Below are 18,699 nucleotides of genomic sequence, written 5' to 3'. Positions count from 1 at the left end.
CATTGCATCTGAGCGATTCAGGGAGACATTGCACCTGAGCGATTCAGGGAGACATTGCACCTGAGCGATTCAGGGAGACATTGCACCTGAGCGATTCAGGGAGACATTGCACCTGAGCGATTCAGGGAGACATTGCACCTGAGCGATTCAGGGAGACATTGCACCTGAGCGATTCAGGGAGACATTGCACCTGAGCGATTCAGGGAGACATTGCACCTGAGCGATTCAGGGAGACATTGCACCTGAGCGATTCAGGGAGACATTGCACCTGAGCGATTCAGGAAGACATTACACCTAAGCGATTCAGGAAGACATTACACCTGAGCGATTCAGGAAGACATTACACCTGAGCGATTCAGGAAGACATTACACCTGAGCGATTCAGGAAGACATTACACCTGAGCGATCCAGGAAGACATTACACCTGAGCGGTCCCGGAAAACATTATACCTGAGCGATCCCGGAAGACATTACACCTGAGCGATTCAGGAAGACATTACACCTGAGCGATTCAGGAAGACATTACACCTAAGCAAACCAGGAAGACACTGCACCTAAGCAAACCAGGAAGACACTGCACCTGAGCGATTCAGGAAGACATTACACCCAGAGCGAACCGGGGAGACATCAACCCTGAGTGACCAGGTAGACATTACACCTGAGCGACCAGGGAGACCCGTACTGGAAAGATGCAGGAATCAGGGAAACGCCCCCCCCCCCCTATCCTCCCCTGGGTGACTTAAGGGCGGCCGCACCGGCGGGAGGCCCAGGCACCGCCGGACCCCTGACCCCCGGAACGACCGTCCCCAATCACCCAGGGGGTGAGACCGGACAATGCACTGGCGTGGGCAGCAGTTGGCCGGCCTGGCATTGGAACCCTTTTTTTTTTTTTTTTTTTTTTTCAGCATTGCGGGGGTTAACCGGAGCATGGCCCGAACAAGCCTGCTGAAACAAGAACCTTTATCCCTTTTTTTTTTTTTTTTTAACCACAGCAGTGCGGGGGTTAATATGCAGCAGGCCGGCACCCGGACGCCGGCCGCTGCCAGTCCCGGCGCCCCTGACCCCCGCACTGGGCTCATAGCACAACTTGTAACTGGAGGAGCGATTCCTCAGTTCAACAGTAAGTTCCACACTGCATGGAAGAATCGGCCCGGGTTGCCGTGAGCAGTCCCCGCCAGCCGGCCAGCCTCGCCGCCCTCCCCCCGCCCCCAGGCGGCGCGTCATCTCGCGACGCCGAGCGCCGGAGGAACAGCACAGGGAGCGGGGGGCGGGGAGCCCCGCAATGAGCACCAACCGGGGCTGCAGCGGCGGGCAGAGCGGGGCTTGACGGGCAGGGTGCTGCCGACCCAGGGGACGAGGTGCCGGTGGCGGCGCGCCTGGCCAGCCGTAGCGCGGCCATACTTACCACAGGGAGTGCGGCTGGCTGCACGAAGACACACCGACGAGGCGACCGGAAGTGATGTCAGGCGCTGGGCTGCTGCTGCTCAATCAAACGAAAAAGTAGGCAACAACGGGCGCCCTCCTGCTTGTAGGAGGGGGTTTATAAAGGGTGAGCACGCTCCTCCCACAATTACAGGCTGCAAGCAGCCTTCAACATATATATATATATACACACAGACACTTCAGGGGGCATTATAATATACAAACCGGATTCCAAAAAAGTTGGGACACCAAACAAATTGTGAATAAAAACTGAATGCAATGATGTGGAGATGGCAAATGTCAATATTTTATTTGTAATAGAACATAGATGACAGATCAAAAGTTTAATCCGAGTAAATGTATAATTTTAAAGGAAAAATACGTTGATTCAAATTTTCACGGTGTCAACAAATCCCCAAAAAGTTGGGACAAATAGCAATAAGAGGCTGGAAAAAGTAAATTTGAGCATAACGAAGAGCTGGAAGACCAATTAACACTAATTAGGTCAATTGGCAACATGATTGGGTATAAAAAGAGCTTCTCAGAGTGGCAGTGTCTCTCAGAAGCCAAGATGGGTAGAGGATCAGCAATTCCCACAATGTTGCGCAGAAAGATAGTGGAGCAATATCAGAAAGGTGTTACCCAGCGAAAAATTGCAAAGACTTTGCATCTATCATCATCAACTGTGCATAACATAATCCGAAGATTCAGAGAATCTGGAACAATCTCTGTGCGTAAGGGTCAAGGCCGTAAAACCATACTGGATGCCCGTGATCTCCGGGCCCTTAAACGACACTGCACCACAAACAGGAATGCTACTGTATAGGAAATCACAGAATGGGCTCAGGAATACTTCCAGAAACCATTGTCAGTGAACACAATCCACCGTGCCATCCGCCGTTGCCAGCTGAAACTCTACAGTGCAAAGAAGAAGCCATTTCTAAGCAAGATCCACAAGCTCAGGCGCTTTCACTGGGCCAGGGGTCATTTAAAAATGAGTGTGGCAAAATGGAAGACTGTTCTGTGGTCAGACGAGTCACGATTCGAAGTTCTTTTTGGAAATCTGGGACGCCATGTCATCCGGACCAAAGAGGACAAGGACAACCCAAATTGTTATCAACGCTCAGTTCAGAAGCCTGCATCTCTGATGGTATGGGGTTGCATGAGTGTGTGTGGCATGGGCAGCTTGCATGTCTGGAAAGGCACCATCAATGCAGAAAAATATATTCAGGTCTAGAACAACATATGCTTCCATCCAGACGTCATCTCTTTCAGGGAAGACCCTGCATTTTTCAACAAAATAATGCCAGACCACATTCTGCATCAGTCACAACATCATGGCTGCGTAGGAGAAGGATCCGGGTACTGAAATGGCCAGTCTGCAGTCCAGATCTTTCACCTATAGAGAACATTTGGCGCATCATAAAGAGGAAGGTGCAACAAAGAAGGCCCAAGACGATTGAACAGTTAGAGGCCTGTATTAGACAAGAATGGGAGAGCATTCCTATTTCTAAATTTGAGAAACTGGTCTCCTCGGTCCCCAGACGTCTGTTGAGTGTTGTAAGAAGAAGGGGAGATGCCACACAGTGGTGAATATGGCCTTGTCCCAACTTTTTGGGGATTTGTTGACACCATGAAATTCTGATTCAACATATTTTTCCCTTAAAATGGTACATTTTCTCAGTTTAAACTTTTGTTCCGTGATTTATGTTCTATTCTGAATAAAATATTAGAAGTTGGCACCTCCACATCATTGCATTCAGTTTTTATTCACGATTTGTATAGTGTCCCAACTTTTTTGGAATCCGGTTTGTAACACAGGGCACAGTACAGGAGAGTTATAACTGCAGAGGGCATTAGAACTACATGGGAACCTGCAGGGGCGGCATTATAAATACTGAGGGCACTCAGTTGGGAATCGCTGCATTGCTCGTTATTGAAGGAGACTGCTGCTATTACAAAGAGTACCTGTGGGTTTTCAAATTCGCCTTCCTATTGAAGTCTATTGCGGTTCGCCTGGTTCGCACGTTCGCGAACATTTGCGGAAATTCGCGTTCGTCGTTCGCAAACGGAAAATCACTACACACAATCAAATAGTTATCACCTATTCTTTTTTTCTATAACTTTATATAACAGGAATACCATTTAAAATATAGGGCAAAATAGAAAGAGATTTGAATTACTGCAGTCCTTTACTCTTCCCCCCCCCCCCCACCATTGCTGAGAGAAAGTAATAGGTAAAATATCTAATATTCTAGGCATAAAAAAAATTGCACCCTACCTGTGTGTTTGCTTAAAGAATTAGCTTAGGTTGTTTAAAGCACACAATATCTCTGTGTGAGAGGAAAAAGGAGAGGTGATGCAAAAGTCATGAATGCTCTGTATCTGTAAATTATAAATGAGCAAATCACTAACTGTTAGAAAATTATAAAGAAGGAGAGATCTCTTGCACAAATGGCTAAGCTTCCAAGGAAAAAACTTCACATAAAAACTATACATAAGTATCTAAGAGCTATGGGAATATTTCTCACCAGGTTCATTACATTTTATCAAATTAGATTTAATTTGATATAGTGGTTTATCTACTTATACTTGATCTATATGGTATGGACATATAGATTTTTTAACTAATTAAGATAAGACAAAGGAGTATTGATTTTGATGGGGGACTTAATTAACTCTTTCCTATATTATGGCTTTTCAATGAAAGTCCTTTGGATCCAATTAGTAATCAATTATATGAATTAAACAGTATTATTATTATTATTATTATTATTGTAGTGACTCACATCCAATTCACAGCCTATGTATTAAGGAATTGCATTCACAAAAATTCCTAATAAATTGCTGTAATCTGTATTACCCTTTCTACATGTGGAAATGTTCTTGGCAGCAAGAGAGAGTGGCTTGGAGAAATCAAATTTTTTGTGTATGCTCTCTGGTATTAGTATAAAACAAGGAAAAAGCTATAAAAAATAGAGGGTTATATTTCAGTGTTTTGGGAAAATAATTTTCCCAAAATGGAAGAAATACACGGGTAGGTGCCAATAGGGGGATGCGATTAGATGGGCCTTTTAGTGGAACTTCAATTAAGATGGAGCATACAATCTAGTTATATTAACGTTGTGGTGTAGGATACAAATAGAATAGAGAGAGGCTGCTCAGTTACATGGAACTGGTGTCCATGGATAATCATAAGTGACCAATGGAAGTACGCTTAGGGGATAGATTCCTCAGTGGGTATGTCTAGGAATAGAAATGGGAGGACAAAAGAAGCGGGAGGGGAGCAGGAGAGGAAATATAAAACTGAATTAAAGAGATAAAATAGATACACGGATTCATAAATAGATTGGGTAATATGTCTTATGTAGCCCCCCAAAAAAAACATTTGAGGAGCTCTGATGTGGAACGCACATGTGTTCCATTCACGAGCATTGCTCCCGCCTCTTTTACTGCCAGCAAATAAGATGCGCCGCTATTATACAAACAAGCACTCCCCTAGTAAGCACCTACCACTGCCATTAATGTTTTATAGAGACCATGATATTACTAGTCCCCCCGGGGAACGCATTTTTGCGCTCCACTAACGATCTCTTTGCTATGGGGTTTAGTGCGTTCCAAGCTGGAATGCAGACCATCATTTCCGACACTCTGCCAGATCTCTATAGATTTCCAAAAGTCTATAGCGTAAGTCACGTGGTGCGCTACGCAAGCGCACAAGCGCACTTCCACGAATGATTCCTGCAGACTCCATTGAAGTACTTTGCGCACCGCGCGTGCGCACACTTAAGGGTATAGAGACTTCTTAAAGTGACAGTCATCTCCATTAAAATACAGCGCCGCCGTCACCCCCCCCAGCGCTCATTAATCTACATTAATTTGTACCCTCACGGGCTCGATTCGCTCGCCACGCATTGGGCTCAGAAAGCTATGTGCACCTCTGATAATGTTCCTTTTTCTGATTTACTAAAGTTAGGAGGTAAGCTTGTGGGGCACCATACTCAGTCCTTGCCCAGGTGCAGGAAAGCCTAGCTACAACTGTGGGCAAGTGTCAGCTGTATAGTATTGGTGACACCTGGCTTTAGTGACCAGGATTGGAAATAACTCTGATCTCGGTCTTTAACCCTCTCAGATTCTGCGATCAAAAGCCACCATGGTATTAGTTAGAAAGAGGGAGGGAATAATCTGGACCAGCCAGGGGAGTGGCATTCAAAAATTTGCGATGGGGACTAGCCTTTTCTAGTTACTCGCAGCTAAGGGTATGACCACATGTTCAAGTTTCCTGATGCAGTTTTGGAAGCCAAAGTCAGGAGTGAATTTTAAAAGGAGAGAGATATAAAGGACATTCTCTCTCATACAACTTCTCTGCTGGGGTCTTTCTGTGTCTTCCCACTGGCTGTGGCAGTGCTCATCCACTACAACCTTGGAGTCTGGCCTCTGCAACTTGCTTCTTTGGCTGTCTTCCTCTCCTCCACCTAGGGGGCACTGCACATCTCTCTTGGATTCTTAAAGGTCCAGAGCATGCTTTCCCAATCTGCTTCCATGCTATTGCAGCCTTCCACTGGGTATATAAGGTGCCCTCCTCATAATATTTCTAGCTTGCTACTTTCTCTATGAAGGTGCACTATGTTCTTTCTGAATTTGACTCTTTGCTGGCTGACCTGACCTCTGCCAAACTGGTATTGACCCTGTGCTGTTGACCCTGACTATCGTATTGAAATGACCTTGCCTGCCCTGACCTCGGCTTGTTTCTTAACAACAGTTTTGCCTGATGAATTTCTGCACTGCAATGGAGTCTCTTGACTCCTATGGGGGCATCTACTTAGATAAGTCCCTTAGAAGTACAGTAGCCCCTAGCCCAAACTTCCGGTCCTTAACACACACTTTTTTTACAAGCCTTTTTTAATGCACAAACTTTGAACAAAAGTATTGTTCTTTTTGTTTTGTTTTGTTTTGTTTTTAAACAAAAGCCTGTAGAAAAATCCAATGGACAAAGGATACATCTAGAGCATACTGCATTTTGAAATAGAAAGAAAAAATTCCCTGGACCATACAAATGCATCAAAATGTATTATTTTTGTATATTTTATACTTACATATTAACTTTCAACAAAAATCTGGCCACTGTATTTTTTAAAGGCTTGAAAAAATACCAAGCAAAATGCAAAAAAAATAATTTTCTAACACTATATCTTCCTCCCTCAATGGTTAATACTAGGACAGAAGTAATTTATCTTACTAAAATATCTGTGATTTAGCAGGGAGCAATGAAATCTTGATTTCCATTCTAATCAGATAAATGAGCTGTAATTCAGCCCTGACAGACTTGAACTGCCATTAAAAACCGTCTACTTTTAAAATCATTTCATTATAATATTGGAAAAATGTTCACTTCGCCACTGGAATCCCGCTTAAGTTTTTGTGATAATGTAGATCTCTCATGACAGAAGTGATTTATACTCTAAGGAGAAATGTGCACATTTTTGTATGTCATTAGTTTTATATTACTGAAAGGGTATGTTCACCGTTGAACACAGCATACGGATAGATGCTGTATCTACATATTGCAGAAATTTGAACAGTTTTGGAAAAAGATTACATGAAATATACTGTACTCATTCTGAATTGGGAGAGAAGCTTTCACAGTTCTGCTGGCAGTCAATTGAAACCATCAATAATCAACACTCAACGCTAATATTTTTAGGAAACACTGCATCGATGAGCAGATGATTGTCGAGAAGGAAGAGTTCCTTCTTGAAATTACCTGCTTGTTAGTGGAGATAAAGAGCTGCATTTACATGCAGTGATCCCCTCCACAGTATGAGGACAAGCAATGGCTACTGCTATCACTCATCCTCATATGTACAGCTGCATTGATTGAGGTATCCACACTAGTGTTGTGTGATTGAAGTGAAACAAATTTAATTTGATCCGAATTTCAGGAACTGATTTCCACAAATTCAAATTTCCTCATGCTTCGTTGTAGCAAATCTATTTTTTCCTAAAATGGCAACTACACATGATAAAAAGTGAAAGTAACAATCCTGGGAAGGAGATATGACCCATAATGCTGTGCAGCCAGCCAATCAGCAGATAGCTATCCCTTGTGATGTCACAGCCTAATCCCGCATGGTCTTTGCTATTTTACTGTGAGCTGAGCATAGGGAGAGGCGTGGCAAGTGCTAGGGACAGTGTTTTAGCAATCTTTTAATTGTAGAATATTGGATTGGGACAGTGCAAGGACAGTGTAGGGAGATTGTTGGGAGAGTTTTCAGACACTGTATAGAGCTTAGAAGTAGAGTTGAGCGGACACCTGGATGTTCGGGTTCGACGAGTTAGGCCGAACTTGAAAAAAAAGTTCGGGTTCGGGACCCAAACTGGACCCGAACTTGACCCCAAACCCCATTGAAGTCAATGGGGACCCAAACTTTTGGGCACTAAAATGGCTCTAAAATAGTCCTGGAAAGGGCTAGAGGGCTGCAAAAGGCATCAAAATGTGCTTAAGAGCATGGCAACTGTTCTGCAAACAAATGTGGATAGGGAAATGACTTAAAATAACATAAAATACAGAAAAATTAAAAATAACAATCTGGATCTAGGAGTAGGAGGTTGAGGAGGCAGTGGATGGGTGTTTGTTGCGGTGTAGGTTTACAAGGCGGTGTAGGTGGAATAGGTAGCCAATAGGGATGAGTGAACCCGAACTGTATAGTTCGGGTTCGTACCGAATTTTGGGGTGTTCGTGACACGGACCCGAACCCGAACATTTACATAAAAGTTCGGGTTCAGGTTCGGTGTTCAGCGCTTTCTTGGCGCTTTTTGAAAGGCTGCAAAGCAGCCAATCAACAAGCGTCATACTACTTGCCCCAAGAGGCCATCACAGCCATGCCTACTATTGGCATGGCTGTGATTGGCCAGTGCAGCAAGTGACCCAGCCTCTATTTAAGCTGGAGTCACGTAGCGCTGCACGTCACTCTGCTCTGATCAGTGTAGGGAGAGGATGCAGCTGTTGTTAGGGCGAGATTAGGCAGGGATAAACTCAGCAAAAACACTTAATGAAGTGATCGATCTACAGCTGTGAATCATTCAACTACTGCTAGTTAATTGCTTACTGTTTTTAGGCTGCCCAGAGCGTTTTTTTTTCTGTCACTTTTTTCTGGGGTGATCGGCGGTCATTTTGTGTCTTGTGGTGCGCCAGCACAAGCTGCCACCAAGTCCATTTAACCATCAATAGTATTTTTTTTTTTTTTGCTATATCCTACATCAGGGGCTTGGCTGTGCTTATTGTCAACCCTAGAAACTCAGGATAGAATTTTCAATATTTTATTGAGGGGTGAAATTCACTTGCAAAAATAGCAATCCCCTAAATCTGGTGTTCCAGCTGTGGCTAGCCAAGTGTAATACTGTCTGCTGTCTGGCAAAGGATATATTTTTTTCTGGGGAGAAATTCAATTGCCAAAATAGCAATACCCTAAATCTGGTGTTCCAGCTGTGGCTGGACAAGTTTTTTAGTGTCCGTCAAAGCATAGTTTTTGTTCTGGGTTGAAATTCAATTCCCAAAATAGCAATACCCTAAATCAGTGGTTTCTGCTGTTGCAGGCCAAGTTTAAATCTGTCCGTAAAAGGGTATATTACACTCAGTGTGTATCTCCAAGTGTATTTTTTTCCTTAAAAGGGTATATTACACAAACTGTTAAATTACAATTGCTGGAAGCATAAGCCTTTAAATTTGCACGCACTATTGTGCATCTCATAGTTTATTTATGTCCGTAAAAGGGTATATTACATTCAAGGTGCAAATTTAAGTGCTGATAGGGTCATCCTCAATAACTTCACACGCTACCATGCATCTCCAAGTGTAATTCTGACCGTAAAAGGATACCTTTCATCCAGGGCCTAAATACTAGGCCTACAATTTATATTCCCCTAAATCTGTAGTTACTGCTGTGCCTGTATTAGTGTAATACGGTACCTAAATAGATAGCCAGATAGTGTTAGGTGCCTGTAAAAAAAAGGCCTGAATTTGAATTCAATACTTTGTACCAAATAATTTTTTTTTTATTGTGGTGAACGGTAACAATGAGGAAAACATCTAGTAAGAGACGCGGACGCGGACATGGTCGTGGTGGTGTTAGTGGACCCTCGGGTGCTGGGAGAGGACGTGGCCGTTCTGTCACAGCTACACGTCCTAGTGAACCAACTACCTCAGGTCCCAGTAGCCGCCAGAATTTACAGCGATATTTGGTGGGGCCCAATGCCGTTCTAAGGATGGTAAGGCCTGAGCAGGTACAGGCATTAGTCAATTGGGTGGCCGACAGTGAATCCAGCACGTTCACATTATCTCACATCCAGTCTTTTGCAGAAAGCGCACAGATGGCGCCTGAAAACCAAGCCAATCAGTCTGTCACATCACCCCCATGCATATCAGGGAAACTGTCTGAGCCTCAAGTTATGCAGCAGTCTCTTATGCTGTTTGAAGACTCTGCTGGCAGGGTTTCCCAAGGGCATCCACCTAGCCCTTCCCCAGCGGTGGAAGACATAGAATGCACTGACGCACAACCACTTATGTTTCCTGATGATGAGGACATGGGAATACCACCTCAGCATGTCTATGATGATGACGAAACACAGGTGCCAACTGCTGCGTCTTTCTGCAGTGTGCAGACTGAACAGGAGGTCAGGGAGGAAGACTGGGTGGAAGACGATGCAGGGCACGATGAGGTCATAGACACCACATTAAATGAAGGTCGTGCCACTGACTTTCAGAGTTCAGAGGAAGAGGCAGTGGTGAGACCGAGCCAACAGCGTAGCAAAAGAGGGAGCAGGGGGCAAAAGCAGAACACCCGCCGCCAAGAGAGTTCGCCTGCTATTGGCCACCGCCACCTGGGACCGAGCACCCCAAAGGCAGCTTCAAGGAGTTCCCTGGCGTGGCAGTTCTTCAAACAATGTGCTGACGACAAGACCCGAGTGGTTTTACATGCTGTGCCATCAGAGCCTGAAGCGAAGCATTAACGTTCTGAACCTTAGCACAACCTGCATGACCAGGCATCTGCATGCAAAGCATGAACTACAGTGGAGTAAACACCTTAAAAACAAGGAACTCACTCAGGCTCCCCCTGCTACCTCTTCTGCTGCTGCCTCGGACTCTTTCTCCACCTCGGGAGGAACGTTGGGACCTGCCGCCCAGCAAACAGAGGATGTACCACCAACACCACCACCTCCGTCACCAAGCATCTCCACCATGTCACACGGCAGCGTTCAGCTCTCCATCTCACAAACATTTGAGAGAAAGCGTAAATTCCCACCTAGTCACCCTCGATCCCTGGCCCTGAATGCCAGCATTTCTAAACTACTGGCCTATGAAATGCTGTCATTCAGGCTGGTGGACACAGACAGCTTCAAACAGCTCATGTCGCTTGCTGTCCCACAGTATGTTGTTCCCAGCCGCCACTACTTCTCCAAGAGAGCCGTGCCTTCCCTGCACAACCAAGTATCCAATAAAATCAAGTGAGCACTGCGCACCGCCATCTGTTGCAAGGTCCACCTAATCACAGATACGTGGACCAGTAAGCACGGCCAGGGATGCTATATCTCCCTAACTGCACACTGGGTAAATGTAGTGGCGGCTGGGCCCCAGGCGGAGAGTTCTTTGGCGCACGTCCTTTCGCCGCCAAGGATCGCAGGGCAACATTCTTTGCCTCCTGTAGCCTCCTCCTCCTACTCGACTTCCTCCTCCTCTTCTTCCACCTGCTCATCCAGTCAGCCACACAGACCTTCACCACCAACTTCAGCACAGCCCGGGGTGAACGTCAGCAGGCCATTCTGAAACTCATGTGTTTGGGGGACAGGCCCCACACCGCGCAGGAGTTGTGGCGGGGTATTGAACAACAGACCGACGAGTGGTTGCTGCCGGTGAGCCTCAAGCCCGGCCTGGTGGTGTGCGATAATGGGCGAAATCTCGTCGCAGCGCTGGGACTAGCCGGTTTGACGCACATCCCTTGCCTGGCGCATGTGCTGAATTTGGTGGTGCAGAAGTTCATTCACAACTACCCCGACATGTCAGAGCTGCTGCATAAAGTACGGGCCGTCTGTGAGCGCTTCCGGTGTTCACATCCTGCCGCTGCTCGCCTGTCTGCGCTACTGCATAACTTCGGCCTTCCCGCTCACTGCCTCATATGCGACGTGCCCACCAGGTGGAACTCCACCTTGCACATGCTGGACAGACTGTGCGAGCAGCAGCAGGCCATAGTGGAGTTTCAGCTGCAGCACGCACGGGTCAGTCGCACTGCTGAACAGCACCACTTCACCATCAATGAATGGGCCTCCATGCGAGACCTGTGTGCCCTGTTGCGCTGTTTCGAGTACTCCACCAACATGGCCAGTGGCGATGACGCCGTTATCAGCGTTACAATACCACTTCTATGTCTCCTTGAGAAAACACTTAGGGCGATGATGGAAGAGGAGGTGGCCCAGGAGGAGGAGGAGGAGGAAGAGGGGTCATGTTTAGCACTTTCAGGCAAGTCTCTTAGTAGTGACTCAGAGGGAGGTTTTTTGCAACAGCAGAGGCCAGGTACAAATGTGGCCAGCCAGGGCCCACTACTGGAGGACGAGGAGGAGGACGAGGATCAGGAGGAGGTGGAGGAGGAGGATGAAGCATGTTCACAGCGGGGTGGCACCCAACGCAGCTCAGGCCCATCACTGGTGCGTGGCTGGGGGGAAACGGAGGACGATGACGATACGGCTCCCACAGAGGACAGCTTGTCCTTACCTCTGGGCAGCCTGGCACACATAAGCGACTACATGCTGCAGTGCCTGCGCAACGACAGCAGAGTTGCCCACATTTTAACGTGTGCGGACTACTGGGCTGCCACCCTGCTGGATCCCCGGTACAAAGACAATGTGCCCAACTTACTTCCTGCACTGGAGCGTGATAGGAAGATGTGCGAGTACAAGAGCAAGTTGGTAGACGCGCTACTGAGAGCATTCCCAAATGTCACAGGGGAACAAGTGGAAGCCCAAGGCGAAGGCAGAGGAGGAGCAAGAGGTCGCCAACGCAGCTGTGTCACGGCCAGCTCCTCTGAGGGCAGGGTTAGCATGGCAGAGATGTGGAAAAGTTTTGTCACCACGCCACAACTAACTGCACCACCACCTGATACGGAACGTGTTAGCAGGAGGCAGCATTTCACTAACATGGTGGAACAGTACGTGTGCACACCCCTCCACGTACTGACTGATGGTTCGGCCCCATTCAACTTCTGGGTCTCCAAATTGTCCACGTGGCCAGAGCTAGCCTTTTATGCCTTGGAGGTGCTGGCCAGCCCGGCAGCCAGCCTTTTATCTGAACGTGTATTCAGCACGGCAGGGGGCGTCATTACAGACAAACGCAGCCGCCTGTCCACAGCCAATGTGGACAAGCTTACGTTCATAAAAATGAACCAGGCATGGATCCCACAGGACCTGTCCATCCCTTGTGCAGATTAGACATTTATAACTACCTCCCCTAAACAATATTTTTTTGTACTCCAGGGCACTTCTTCATTCAATCCTGAATTTTTAATTTGACCATTATATTGCGGGGCAAGCCAAAGTTGAATAAACCTCTCCTCCGTCTGGGTGCCAGGGGCAGTGGCGTACACACAATCCATGGGGCCCCGGTGCGAAACTGATCTATGGGGCCCCCTCCCCGTCGCCCCCCCCAACCTGCCAACTAGCCCCCCCCCCCCACTACCTCCCCTACCAGTGGTGTAACTATAGTGTTATGGGCCACAGTGCAAACATTTTTTCAAAGAACCGGCAGATTTTTTTACTAAGGGCTCTTTCCGTGCGGCTAATCCGCGGCGTGACTGAGTGCCAAGCCCCATTCTAGACAGCAGAGACACGGAGCAGTGACATGATTGACTGTGATCTTTTTACTACAAAATCACGGTGACAACTTTATGTCTCTGTGATTTTGTAGTAAAGAGATCACAGAGAGGCACGGAGCATAATCAGTCATGTTAATGCTCTGTGTCTCTGCTGTCCGGAACGGGGCTTGGCTCTCATTTACGCAGCGGATTCCTCGCACGGGATCCGCTTGTGTTAAAGAGCCCTAAGCCCAATGCATGGCTACACTCACCTAGTCCTAATAAAATCTGGTCCTACCTCATCCAGGGTGTCGCTGGCGTCGGCGTGATGTCCGCTGGATCCAGAACAAGGTCCCTGTGGTGAGAAAAAAAGAATAATCACATAAGGAAGGGATGGTGACTGCCCCTGTCACATCACCAGCTGGCCTGTAAGACTGCCATGCCAATGTGTAGCAGGGTAATCTAGGACATTTCCCCTAAGTGCAACCACACGGTACTAATGCCCACCTTGTGGCCCCTCACAGTAGTTATGCCCACCTTTGTTCCCGTCACAGTAATTATGCCCAGATATGTGCCCCCTCATAGTAGTTATGCCAAATATGTGTCCCCTTACAGTAGTAATGCCAGATTATGTGCCCCCCTCACAGTATTAATGCCAGACTATGTGCCCCTCACCTAGTAACGCCAGATTATATGCCCCTTACAGTAGTAATGCCAGATTATGTGCCCCTCACAGTATTTATGCCCAGTTATGTGCCCCCTCAAAGTAAATATGCCCACATATGTGCCCCCTCAGAGTGGTTATGCCAGATTACGTGTCCTCTCACAGTAATAATGCCAGATTATGTGCCCCTTCACAGTATTTATGCCCGGTTATGTGCCCCCTCAAAGTAAATTTGCCCAGATATGTGTCCCCTCAGAGTGGTTATGCCAGATTATGTGCCCCTCACATTAGATATGCTCACATATGTGCACCTCACATTGGTTATGCCAGATTAGGCTCCTTTCACAATAGCGTTCGTCAGTCCGCTCGTGAGCTTCGTTTGAAGGAGCTCACGAGCGGACCCGAACGCCTCCGTCCAGCCCTGATGCAGTCTGAATGGAGCGGATCCGCTCAGACTGCATCAGTCTGGCGGCGTTCAGCCTCCGCTCCGCTCGCCTCCGCACGGACAGGCTGACAGCTGAACGCTGCTTGCAGCGTTCAGCTGTCCGCCTGGCCGTGCGGAGGCGAGCGGATCCGTTCAGACTTACAATGTAAGTCAATGGGAACGGATCCGCTTGAAGATGAGCCCATATGGCTCAATCTTCAAGCGGATCCGTCCCCCATTGACTTTACATTGAAAGTCTGAACGGATCCGCTCAGGCTACTTGCGCACTTGCGAAATTTTTCTAAGTTATTAATGCAGACGGATCCGTACTGAACGGAGCCTCCGTCTGCATTAATATGATCGGATCCGTTCAGAACGGATCCGATCGAACGCTAGTGTGAAAGTAGCCTTACATGCCCGTGGTGGGTGACATGAAGCCTGATTCTCTGCTATGGGACCTCTCTCCTCTGTCTGGGTGCCGGGGCCTAAATATCTCATAGTGGCCTGTTCCAGTGGTGGGTGACATGAAGCCTGATTCTCTGCTATAGGACCCCTCTCCTCTATCTGGGTGCCGGGGCATAAATATCTGACAGTGGCCTGTTCCAGTTGTGGGTGACATGAAGCCTGATTCTCTGCTATGACATGAATCCTGATTCTCTGCTATAGGACCTCTCTCCTCTGTCTGGGTGCTGGGGCCTAAATATCTCACAGTGGCCTGTTCCAGTGGTGGGTAACATGAAGCCTGATTCTCTGCTATGACATGAAGCCTGATTCTCTGCTATGGGACCTCTCTCCTCTGTCTGGGTGCTGGGGCCTAAATATCTCACAGTGGCCTGCTCTAGTGGTGGGTGACATGAAGCCTGATTCTCTGCTATGACATGAAGCCTGATTCTCTGCTATGGGACCTCTCTCCTCTGTCTGGGTGCTGGGGCCTAAATATCTCACAGTGGCCTGTTCTAGTGGTGGGTGACATGAAGCCTGATTCTCTGCTATGACATGAAGCCTGATTCTCTGCTATGGGACCTCTCTCCTCTGTCTGGGTGCCGGGGCCTAAATATCTTACAGTGGCCTGTTCCAGTGGTGGGTGTCATGAAGCCTGATTCTCTGCTATGGGACTTCTCTCCTCTGTCTGGGTGCCGGGGCCTAAATATCTGACAGTGGCCTGTTCCAGTGGTGGGTGACTTGAAGCCTGATTTTCTGCTATGACATGAAGCCTGATTCTCTGCTATGGGACCTCTCTCCTCTGTCTAGGTGCCGGGGCCTAAATATCTGACAGTGGCCTGTTCCAGTGGTGGGTGACATGAAGCCTGATTCTCTGCTATGACATGAAGCCTGATTCTCTGCTATGGTACCTCTCTCCTCTGTCTGGGTGCCGGGGCCTAAATATCTCACAGTGGCCTGTTCCAGTGGTGGGTGACGTGAAGTCTGATTCTCTGCTATGGGACCTCTCTCCAATTGATATTGGTAAATTTTTTTTTTTTTTTTTTTAATTCATTTCCCTAATCACATTTGTTTGCAGGGGATTTACTCACATTTTGCTGCCTTTTGCAGCCCTCTAGCCCTTTCCTGGGCTATTTTATAGCCTTTTTAGTGCCGAAAAGTTTAATGGGGTTCGTGTTCGGGGCGAAGTTCGGGTCGAGTTTGGATCCCGAACCCGAACATTTTCGGGAAGTTCGGCCGAACTTCTCGAACCCGAACATCCAGGTGTTCGCTCAACTCTAGTAGCCAACACTGATTTGTGTTATTTTTTATTTTTAAATTGGGGTATCCCCCAAAATATTGTAACGTATAACAAAATAAAACAAATAATAAGTGCACTTAAGTACAAGAATGGATGGTTGAGGCTGGTATAAATGTCTATTCTGCACAAGGTACGGACAAGTCCTGTGGGACCCATGCCTGGTTCATTTTAATAAACATAAGCTTGTCCACATTGGCTGCGGCCTGTGATAATGCTCTCTGCCGTGCCAAACACATGTTCACACTATACACTGGCTGCAGGGCAGGTCAGCACCTCCAAGGCTGACAAAGCTTTTCCACATTTGGGCCATTCTAACCCTGCCTTCTCATGATCTGGCTTTGCCCCAGCTGAGTTGGCGACCTCTTCCTCCTCCTCTGCCTTCGCCTTGTCCTTCCACTGTGCCCCCGCTGTCAGGTGGAAATGCCATCAGCAGCGTGCGCTTGTAGTCGCGCATCTTCCGATCAGTAACAGATGTTTTCACTAAATTTAGTTCCCTGTCAGCAATGCAGAGCAGGGGTTCAATCACGGCAAAAGGGGGTTCATGTCACCCAGCAATAGAACAGAGGATTTTGAGAGATTTAAGCCCCTGTCACCCAGACACAGCAGGGGTTTATTAACGGCAAAAGGGGGTTCATGTCACCTAGCAATAGAACAGAGGATTTTGAGAGATTTAGGCCCCTGTCACCCAGTCACAGCAGAGGTTCATTCACAGCCAAAGGGGCTTCATGTCACCCAGCAATAGAACAGAGGATTTTGAGAGATTTAGGCCCCTGTCACCCAGGCACAGCAGGGTTTCATTCACGGCAAAAGAGGGTTCTTGTCACCCAGCAATAGAACTGAGGATTTTGAGAGATTTAGGCCTCTGTCACCCAGGCACAGCAGGGGTTCATTCATGGCAAAAGGGGGTTCATGTCACCCAGCAATAGAACAGAGGATTTTGAGAGATTTAGGCCCATGTCACCCAGGCACAGTAGGGGTTCATTCACGGCAAAAGGGGGTTCTTGTCACCCAGCAATAGAACAGAGGATTTTTAGAGATTTAGGCCCATGTCATCCAGGCACAGCAGGGGTTTATTCACGGCAAAAGGGGGTTCGGGGCGAAGTTCGGGTCGAGTTCGGATCCCGAACCCGAACATTTTCTGGAAGTTCGGCCGAACTTCTCGAACCCGAACATCCAGGTGTTCGCTCAACTCTATTAGCCAACACTGATTTGTGTTCTTTTTCATTTTTAAATTGGGGTATCCCCCAAAATATTGGAATATATAACAAAATAAAACAAAGAATGAGTGCACTTGAGTACAAGAATGGATGGTTGAGGCTAGTATAAATGTCTATTCTGCACAAGGTACGGACAAGTCCTGTGGGACCCATGCCTGGTTCATTTTAATAAATGTAAGCTTGTCCACATTGGCTGCGGCCTGTGATAATGCTCTCTGCCGTACTAAACACACGTTCACACTATACACTGGCTGCAGGGCAGGTCAGCACCTCCAAGGCTGACAAAGCTTTTCCACATTTGGGCCATTCTAACCCTGCCTTCTCAGGTGCTGGCGGTGCCCCAGCTGAGTTGGCGACCTCTTCATCCTCCTCTGCCTTCGCCTTGTGCTTCCATTGTGCCCCCACTGTCAGGTGGAAATGCCATCAGCAGTGTGCGCTTGTAGTCGCGCATCTTCCGATCAGTAACAGATGTTTTCACTAAATTTAGTTCCCTGTCAGCAATGCAGAGCAGGAGTTCATTCACGGCAAAAGGGGGTTCTTGTCACCCAGCAATAGAAGAGAGGATTTTGAGAGATTTAAGCCCCTGTCACCCAGGCACAGTAGGGGTTCAGTCACGGCAAAAGGGGGTTCATGTCACCCAGCAATAGAACAGAGGATTTTGTGAGATTTAGGCCCATGTTACCCAGGCACAGCAGGGGTTCAGTCACGGCAAAAGGGGGTTCATGTCACCCAGCAATAGAACAGAGGATTTTGAAAGATTTAGGCCCCTGTCACCCAGGCACAGCAGGGGTTCATTCACGGCAAAAGGGGGTTCTTGTCACCCAGCAATAGAACAGAGGATTTTGAGAGATTTAGGCCCCTGTCACCCAGGCACAGCAGGGGTTCAGTCACGGCAAAAGGGGGTTCATGTCACCAGCAATAGAACAGAGGATTTTGAGAGATTTAGGCCCCTGTCACCTAGGCACAGCAGGGGTTCGTTCACTGCAAAAGTGGGTTTATGTCACCCAGCAATAGAACAGAGTATTTGGGGAGAATGAGGCCCATGTCACCTAGGCACAGCAGGGGTTCAATCACGGCAAAAGGGGGTTCATGTCACCCAGCAATAGAACAGAGGATTTTGAGAGATTTAGGCCCCTGTCACCTAGGCACAGCAGGGGTTCGTTCACTGCAAAAGTGGGTTTATGTCACCCAGCAATAGAACAGAGTATTTGGGGAGAATGAGGCCCATGTCACCTAGGCACAGCAGGGGTTCAATCACGGCAAAAGGGTGTTCATGTCACCCAGCAATAGAACAGAGGATTTTGAGAGATTTAGGCCCCTGTCACCCAGGCAAAGCAGGGGTTCATTCACGGCAAAAGGGGGTTCTTGTCACCCAGCAATAGAACAGAGGA

Source organism: Bufo gargarizans, chromosome 8 (genome assembly GCF_014858855.1).
Source record: "Bufo gargarizans isolate SCDJY-AF-19 chromosome 8, ASM1485885v1, whole genome shotgun sequence".
Classification (NCBI taxonomy): domain Eukaryota; kingdom Metazoa; phylum Chordata; class Amphibia; order Anura; family Bufonidae; genus Bufo; species Bufo gargarizans.
This window is presented reverse-complemented; position numbering follows the sequence as displayed.